Raw genomic sequence first — 7854 nt, 5'->3', positions numbered from 1 at the left:
ACCGTGTTTAAGAGAAAGGCAATTACACTCTACACCTCAATGGCAGAAGTGTTAAACAATTGGTGGACATATCTTTTTATCACCATAGCCACATTTTAGCTGGAAGACCCCCGTTCTTGGCTTTCCTGGTCTGTAAAATAAGAACTATTTATTCTGGGACAGCAACTTTCCTCCCAGGATTTTGTGAAGATTATTGAAGAAAAAGAAAAAAAAGCACCTGGTACTCAATGTGTCTTAGCTTAGACTATTACCCTGCCTTCTGCAGATCAAAATCAATGTGTGTTGGTGTCATCAATGATAGTATGGTTCCAAGCAAATACAGTATGGGGAATTGCCACTTTTCCAAATTCTACTGGTGGCATTTGACAAATTCCAGTGCCTGTGGTTCTTCTGCCTGTGGGAACAGAGTTACTATATATGGTCTGAATTCTTCGGTTCACCTCATTTTAGTGACAGTTTCCAGATATAGGTCAGTCCACTTAAACCTGGCCCCATTTATGGCAATTTATTTCATTATAGGATAAAGTAGTTAGAACTATGAGTAATAATTACTGTGCCTACACTGCTTTTAACACCTTAGTCAAGTAATCCTAAACTCATGCAGTGACTAAGTTTGGACAAGCACCCCTCCCTCCTGGGGATGAGGAAACCAGGACCTGGGTCGTGGGGCTTGTTCTAAATTCTACAATGAGGCAAGAGGCCGGCTGGAGTGAAGAGCTGGAGGGCCTCATTTGCTGGCCCCTTCACCATTACTACCCCAATCAATCATCATTACCCAATGCCAGTTAATACACTGTGTTCAGATATATACGGTACTTGAAATTTCCTTTAACTTATCTTCTATTTTCTGTTAATAGAATTGGCCAATGTCTACTTAGCATAATGTGAGATTAAGTGGGTTAATAGTAAAAACCGTGTAAGTAAAAGCACACTTTGCCACTCAATACTTTTTTTTCTCTTTCGGTCAAATTAATATTTTATGATATTCTTGGGTATTCAAACTTTTCTACCCAGAAGCAGAGGAAAAATTGGGATCACTCCCACTCTTTCCTGGCGTTTGCCCCCCAGGCTGGCTTCTAGTTGTTACCCCCTGCCCCGGTGCCCCAGTTACTGTATTACAGTGAATCCGGGGGTAAAAAAGGTAGATGGATAGTGCCTTCCTTGCGGGCAGGGACCGATGCCTCTCCTCTTTCCCATTCCAGTCCCATCTAGACTTGCCCCGGAGTGCAGAAGCTGGCCGGTGTTCACCGGGGGGCGCTGTGCGGCCGACATGGGAAAGCCGGAGGTGAGTCGGTTGGGAGGCGGTGGCTGCGGGTCCCGCTGGCGCGCAGAGGGGCGAATCCCAGACTGCAAGGTCGCCGCCCCCGCCCCTGGGCCGGCCCCTCAGCCGGCCGGGGAGAGGGGAGTGGCCGGGCGCCACCCGCCGCAGCCTAGCACTCCGCCGCCTCCGAGCACTCTGCAGCCCAGCGCGCACCGGAGCTGTAGCCGAAGCGCGTAGAGGCTGTGACCGAGCGCGCGAAGGGCCGGCAGCTGCGGGACAGTGCCTGCCCAGCAGCCTCGGCAAAGCAGCCGCTGCGGGAGCTCCCCTGCCTCGTGGTGAGCCCACGTTCCGGAGCGTCCCCAGGGACAGACGACGAAGAGGCGGAGTGGAGCCCGGCGAGGTAGCGTGAGCTCTTTTCCTCTCTCCTTGGTCTTATCTGCTGAGTCCTTCTGTGGCTCTCGAGGGGCCGTAAAGCTTACGCCCGGTGCCTTTGTGCCTGGGGTCCCCCTGGCTCCGCCACTACCCGCGCAGGTCAGCGGGGTCTGCAGCACTTTTTTGTCTGGTCGGGGAAGCGGTGCGGCGAGTACTCACGCACTGTGGAGGTCGTGCAGGGTGGTGGTGACTCCGCAGTTGCTACGGGGTCTGGTGGGAGAGAGAGGGCTTGTAAAATAAGTTCCTCTTATTTGTCCCATTCCCCTCGTACCTGTGGGCAAAATGTACTCCTGGTCCACCCTCGTCCGGTCCATCTCTCTGGCCCACAGCTGTTTCCGGGACCCCTGGTTCTATGAAAGGGCACGGGGTGGCCTCCTCCGGGAAGGAAAGGGGAGGGAGAACAATGGGGAGTGGGGTTCAGGTGCGGCGTGCCCCGGCGGCGGCGGCGGCGTGGGAGAAGGGGCCCCAGGCTCGATGGGGCTTCCTGCGCGTGCAGCTGCGCTCCTCTCCTTTGTTCCACCGCTGCGGAGGGGGTTGCCCTGGGTCTGGTTTCCTGCCCAGGACGGGATTGATTCACGGTCCCCTGGAGGGAACTCGAGGGGGCGGGGCTGGAATGGAAACCAGATTAGAAACGGCAGTCCTGGAAGGTGCTGGGGCTGGGAAGAGTGTTGGGAAGGGGGTGATGCACTGGAGAGTTAATGACAAACACACAACATTTTGACCAAGGGTTCTGTGGGTTTCTGGAGCTTATTTGTGATGCTTTGTTCAGGCTGCGGGTGAGCGTTTCTTGCTGCAACAAGTTTGTGTTTCCCTGAGTTCTAGGCGCTCTCCTCTGTTAGTTTGCTGAAATCAAACCTTCTTACCGTGGTAAATGACTTAAAAAAAAAAAGCAAAATTGTGAATTAGAGTGTTTTAGTATATGTGTGTGCCTTTGGGCCTGTGTTTGCTGCTCTTGTATACTGGCTCGAACGGGTAGAAGGCAAATTTTATAGAATCAATTTTGACATGAAATCATTTTCTCCATTGTAATATAGTATAGTATAAAATTTTTCCAGGAATGTTTTGGGGGAAACCACCAGAAAATTAGGCATTGCTAAATAAGTAAATCAGATTATGTAACACTGAATTGAAAAACCATTTTCCAGTCTTTTCCCAGAAAACACACCACACCAACATTTGGGCTTTGAGTGGGGGAGCCAGGCTTTTGTGCTCTCCCCCAATGTGGGTCATCTGAAATAAGAAAGAGAACACTTCCTATTTTGGTGAGTGGTAGTTTTTTCTAGGGGGAGGTAGAATTAAATGTAATATGCTGGGCATTGGTTAAATGACTCTTTCCTAGATTGGAATCAAGAAACCCAAGAGGATTAGCTGACCTGGGGAGGGAGCCAGTAGGGATTGAATGATGAGTGTCTTTTTGAATGGGGTATTCCAAGCAAAACTGTTTTGGGAGGAGGCTGACATTTCCAAGCATTCATGGTTTGTGCCTATGGGACACTGATGGAAGGATCCTAAAGTCAGACTGAAGGTTAGAATTACTGCAGATAATTTCAGAGACGTTCAGTGATAGTGGTCTGGCTGCAGGCGGGGCTGGGAAATGACTTAGTGTTACCTTTTTGACAAGACTGAGGGTCCACCTGTAAACCACTCCATTGGCCATTCATTTTAGGGTGAACCAAGTTTGAAAGCCTCTTAAGCTTAGAAGGCAAATTAGGAGCTTACTTTAGGGGGAAAAAATGTTTGCTTGCCCACTAAGTGGTAATGGAAAAGAGCTGTACAAGCTGTTGCTGAGGTTTTGTCTTTTTCGTGGGGGATGTGGTCATATTTTCAGGCTGAAAAGCAGTGGGACTTGTCCTCAGCAGCCATTATGATGTGAAGTTGGAGTGGGATGTTGTCCAACCAGCAAGCTGGAAGAAAACATTGTGCCACGGGCAGTGAACAGGGGGAGACTTCTTGGTTATTGTTGTCTAGCCATTTTGGACTTTTCATTATCTTGTGAACTGCTTTGTAAAGTATAGCATAATCGGATTCCTCCTGAGTATTCACTGGAATATAACAAATAGCAAAGCAGAATGCTGTTGCTGTCACTGGAGACACGGTCAGGGGATCCTCTTTAATAGTTGGGCTCTGGCTGAAGGCTGGCTGATGGCTGTCCCACTGTAGGCTGCACCCCCTTCAAGGGATGGGTTGTCCTGCAAAGCAGCTAGGAGCTTCTGACATCAGTGGGGAAGGAGTGGGGTTGGTTTGAGAAGGATCCAGATAGAGGATCCATGTGTTTAGCATTTGTCCTCCTTTTGGGTGAGATTCTCCTCTTTTCCTTTTACTATTTTTAATAGCTGGACATTTGGATTTTAATTAAGTGGCCCAATAATAATTGTCACTACCATTCTACCATTTAGTAAGCGTTCACTATGTACAAAAGGTTGTACATCCATTACTCTGAAACCTCCCCGTTTTACAATTGAAGCCTAGGACGTTTAGTAATGTGACTCTTACACCCTACTTATGTAGGTAGCTAATAAGTGGTGGAGGAGAGACACGAATTCCCATCTCCGATTCCAAGGTCCATTCTTTTTTAAGTATACACTGTATGGTATGATATCTTTTAATTGTATAATTAAAAGATTTTTATATATATTTTATATATTTTAATTATACTAATCAAATAACAAGCATTTGATTAGTCCTTTGCAGGTTTCAAATCACTTTTGCATGTATTATCATAATTGATTCTTCTAAAAACCACTGTGAGATAGATTTGGAAGGCCAGACTAGTGACATCACAACTCTTCAAACTGTATTGTTAAAAAGCTTTGTGCTGTGTTATGGCCTGTGTGAATAAGCTTTATGTGAATGAAACTTTATGTTAGAGAGTTAGGCTGCCAACATTTAAAAATAAGTTCATTTTTGGAAACATTTAAAAGTGGTGGAGTTGAGTAGATCTTATATAGTATTCAAGCATTTTATATTTATTGATATTATTTAGCCCTTTTTATCTTACAGCCTTTATTAGAACACCACATTTTGCTTCTTCTCTGCATCATTCCAATTTTAGTATATGTGCTGCTGAAGCGAGCACCACATTTTGCTTCTTTACTGAGATGTAATGCCAGTGTCCTTTTAGAAGAGAAATAAGAAGGGGAGGGATGTGATTATGAAGAGGAAATGAGACATCAGAATTGGAAACATACGTGGCAGCAGCAGGCTGTAGATTTTCCCAACGCATGCTTTTGGTCCTGGCAGTCGCCTTTTGCAGAAGACATTCTTCCTTAGGAAAGTGTCAGGGGTCTTTCTTTATAATATCCTCTGAGATCACCAAATTTCTGAGCTCTGTGGGAACACACATTCCACAGGATTTCTGTGCTCATCTTTTCCCCACAGGGGAAGTGAATGAGCTTAGGCATCAACGGAAGTGGTATCCGTCCTTGGGTAGGATGAAGGGTGGTGCTGGACAGAGGCACCTGACCTTGACCCAAGAGTGACCTGATATCAAGTACAGGAGCAAAATGGATTATAACCCATGGCATCATGATTGTTTATGGATTTCTCAGAATGTTGCTGGGTAAAGGGAAAAGCCAATATTGACTTTTTTGTTACTAAGGTAAGTTCTACCTTTACTTGTTTAGTTATTTCAGGCTAGGACACCATTTGGGATCTTCAAGGATGTGGAGTAGGTATAGTAACTTTTGTCTCATCATACCAGGAAAGTCCCCTCCACTAGATATTTAGAGATGCAAATACAAGGTCTACTGAGTTCTAACAGGGAGCACCTCCCAGCTTCCCAGCTGGGAAGGATGAAGGATGCTCATCAGTATTACACTCTTACAACCTCTTGTAGTTTTCTTTTCAGTCATCAGCACTGTCTTCATTAAAAAACAAGGAAGGAAATTTTTTATGCCTTCAGGATAGAGCGGGGCAGAACAGTGTGCCTGGAGTAGATGCTGGTGAAATGAAGAAAACAACCATGACAGCTGTGGTCACCATGGCCACGCCAACACATGCTGGCTGCCAAGACAAAAGCTGAAAACAGACAAAAGCAGGAGGGCGGGAAGAAACTGAACACAATACCCACTCTTTCCCCATCCTTTGTTTCATTTTCTCCCCTCTGATGGTGTGGCAGGGGTCAGGTCTCTGAAGCTGCCTACCTCTGAAGGCTGGATTGCTTAGGGTATCAGGGAGCATCATCCCAGTGTATACACTGCCCCAGAGGAGAGTGGAGGATCCTTTTTTGGACCCTGAGGATGTATAAGGTACCTTCCGTGGGAGAAGGTCTTGAATAACGTGGTCAGTCCTGCGGCATATGGCAAGTCCTCCTGCTTGGTGTCCTCCTGCTGCCTCCTGCTGCCTCCCCTGCACACCTGCCAGTATCCCGTCCTCATCTCGTGTTCAGCAAGGCTGTTGATTCAACCCTGCTAAGGCTGTTCATAGACTTCAGGCGTATTTGCATTGTGGGCAAGAAGTGCCAAGTCCCCGGAGAATGAATCATTCATATTTTATAGGACATTTTATATGTTGATTAGGTATGGGATGCTTGCAAAACTTGCCCACGGCTGGTAGAGATTGAGCCCAAAACTGTGTGCTTCCCAGAACGACACATGGCCTCATGGTGCAGTGTCCTTTGAGGCTTTAGGCCACTTTTAAGGGGTTAGTTTTAAGGGGTCTCCCTCCCACCTGGCTAGCTTCCTTTGTCACCCGGGACTCAGGGTTCTTGTGGGTGTTCTTGGCAAGTTCAGAGATGGGTGAGTTGATTGAATGCTGCTGAGTTCCTCCTTCTTTTTGGGGTCTTGTGCTTGGCTCCCTATCCTGCATCAGTCATTCCCCTTCCCTGAATGAGGGAGACTTGTGAAATAAGCTTCAACTGCGAATGCAAAACTGAGAGCCAGTCCTGCTCGGTGATATTCCTTGTCCTGGTCACACCTTTCTCTGCAGGAATCAGACGGTCAGGTGGGAGATTTCAGGGGGGTTGTTTGCTCTTTGGTGTCCGCCTCCCCAGCATAGTACACTGCGGGGCTTCCGATTGGTGCTGATGGAAGGGTCTGATGTGTGTGGATGAAATGGTGTGAGAGGCATTGCAGAGCTGGGGCTTAGGGAATAGGGTTTTGTGTGAGGAGAAGAAAAGAGTTGGTACGGATTTATATTCTTAGAAATTGAGATCTAGAGAGAAGTGAAAATTGACATCCCTCTTTTGCTTATTAAATAAACGACAACTCTGAGCTTCTAAAGATACCAGGTGCCTGGCTTTCCTCGATAGCTGGGGGAGGCCACGAGATCAGGTCTCTGTGCCTTCCAGGACTTCCCAATGAGTCCTGCGTCCACTCGAGATGCTTTGACATTGCATTCATTCTGCTGTGTTAAAATGAAAATGGAACTCAAAATTGTGCATTACACATTTTTAAACTTGTTTAAAAAAAGAAGAGAATTCAGTATCCTGGAAGAGATTTTGGAGAACTGAATTGAAAGGGCAACGGAACAGATTGTTAATTATTGCCTTTGTAACAGTGTGTGTGCTCATCATTTGCCTACTCGTTTTCACTGGTTTCAGGAAAGCATGTTTCACACTCTTTAACCAAAAAGAAACCTCTCAAAAAAAAAACCTTAATTGCAGAATTCCTGCTGGCCCTACTTACACTTTTCCAGTGCTCACCTTCTCTCTCTTCTCTCAGTGCTGCTTCCTGTTAAATTCCATATTATTAGACCCTAAAGCCCCACTCACAATGTTCCCTTCGCAAATGTGCTTGGCTCCTAGCTGATCACTTTTTCCCCTTGGAAGTGCTTCAAGAGTTTATTCATGTTAGAGTCCAGCCTAAATGCTTTTAAGAAAAGCTTAATTTTTATAAACATTGGTCTTATGCCAATTCACATGCTAGTTATTTTGCAGTCCCCTAGCAATCTGGTTAATGCGCGTAGAGCACAGTTTTGATCTGCCTCTGATGTGGTGAGCCATCGAGGAAAAAGTTCTCACTTGCCGAAATCTTCAGGGTGTTGAGAGGCATTCATTAAAATATATGAACTGCCACAGTGAGTCGGATTCAGGAATCTGCGTTTTGCAGAAGCAGAATACTAAGTATTCCCTGACATTGGGGGAGGGAGCTAGAGTTTTAGACTTGATAGCTTTATAGCTTTCAGGGAGGTCCCTTAATCATCCATAACATAACCTTTTAAAA

The 7854-nt window shown here is 46.2% G+C and overlaps 1 protein-coding gene across 9 annotated transcripts in view; it reads left to right on the top strand.

The window, feature by feature from the left end:
- Positions 1-1408: 1408 nt before the first annotated feature.
- The window catches only part of MYO1B (myosin IB), a 163944-nt gene continuing 157498 nt past the window's right edge, over positions 1409-7854 (top strand). For 8 of the 9 annotated variants that reach the window (XM_036023160.1, XM_036023157.1, XM_036023158.1 and 5 more), the window contains exon 1: positions 1409-1661. The gene's annotated coding sequence lies outside the window, so the exon portion shown is untranslated. The remainder of the gene's footprint in view (positions 1662-7854) is intronic. The other variant, XM_036023154.1, reaches the window with a different exon arrangement.

Source organism: Phyllostomus discolor, chromosome 4 (genome assembly GCF_004126475.2).
Source record: "Phyllostomus discolor isolate MPI-MPIP mPhyDis1 chromosome 4, mPhyDis1.pri.v3, whole genome shotgun sequence".
In the NCBI taxonomy this organism is placed as follows: domain Eukaryota; kingdom Metazoa; phylum Chordata; class Mammalia; order Chiroptera; family Phyllostomidae; genus Phyllostomus; species Phyllostomus discolor.
The sequence above is the reverse complement of the archived record's forward strand: the minus strand, read 5'-3'. Positions and strand labels throughout refer to the sequence as shown.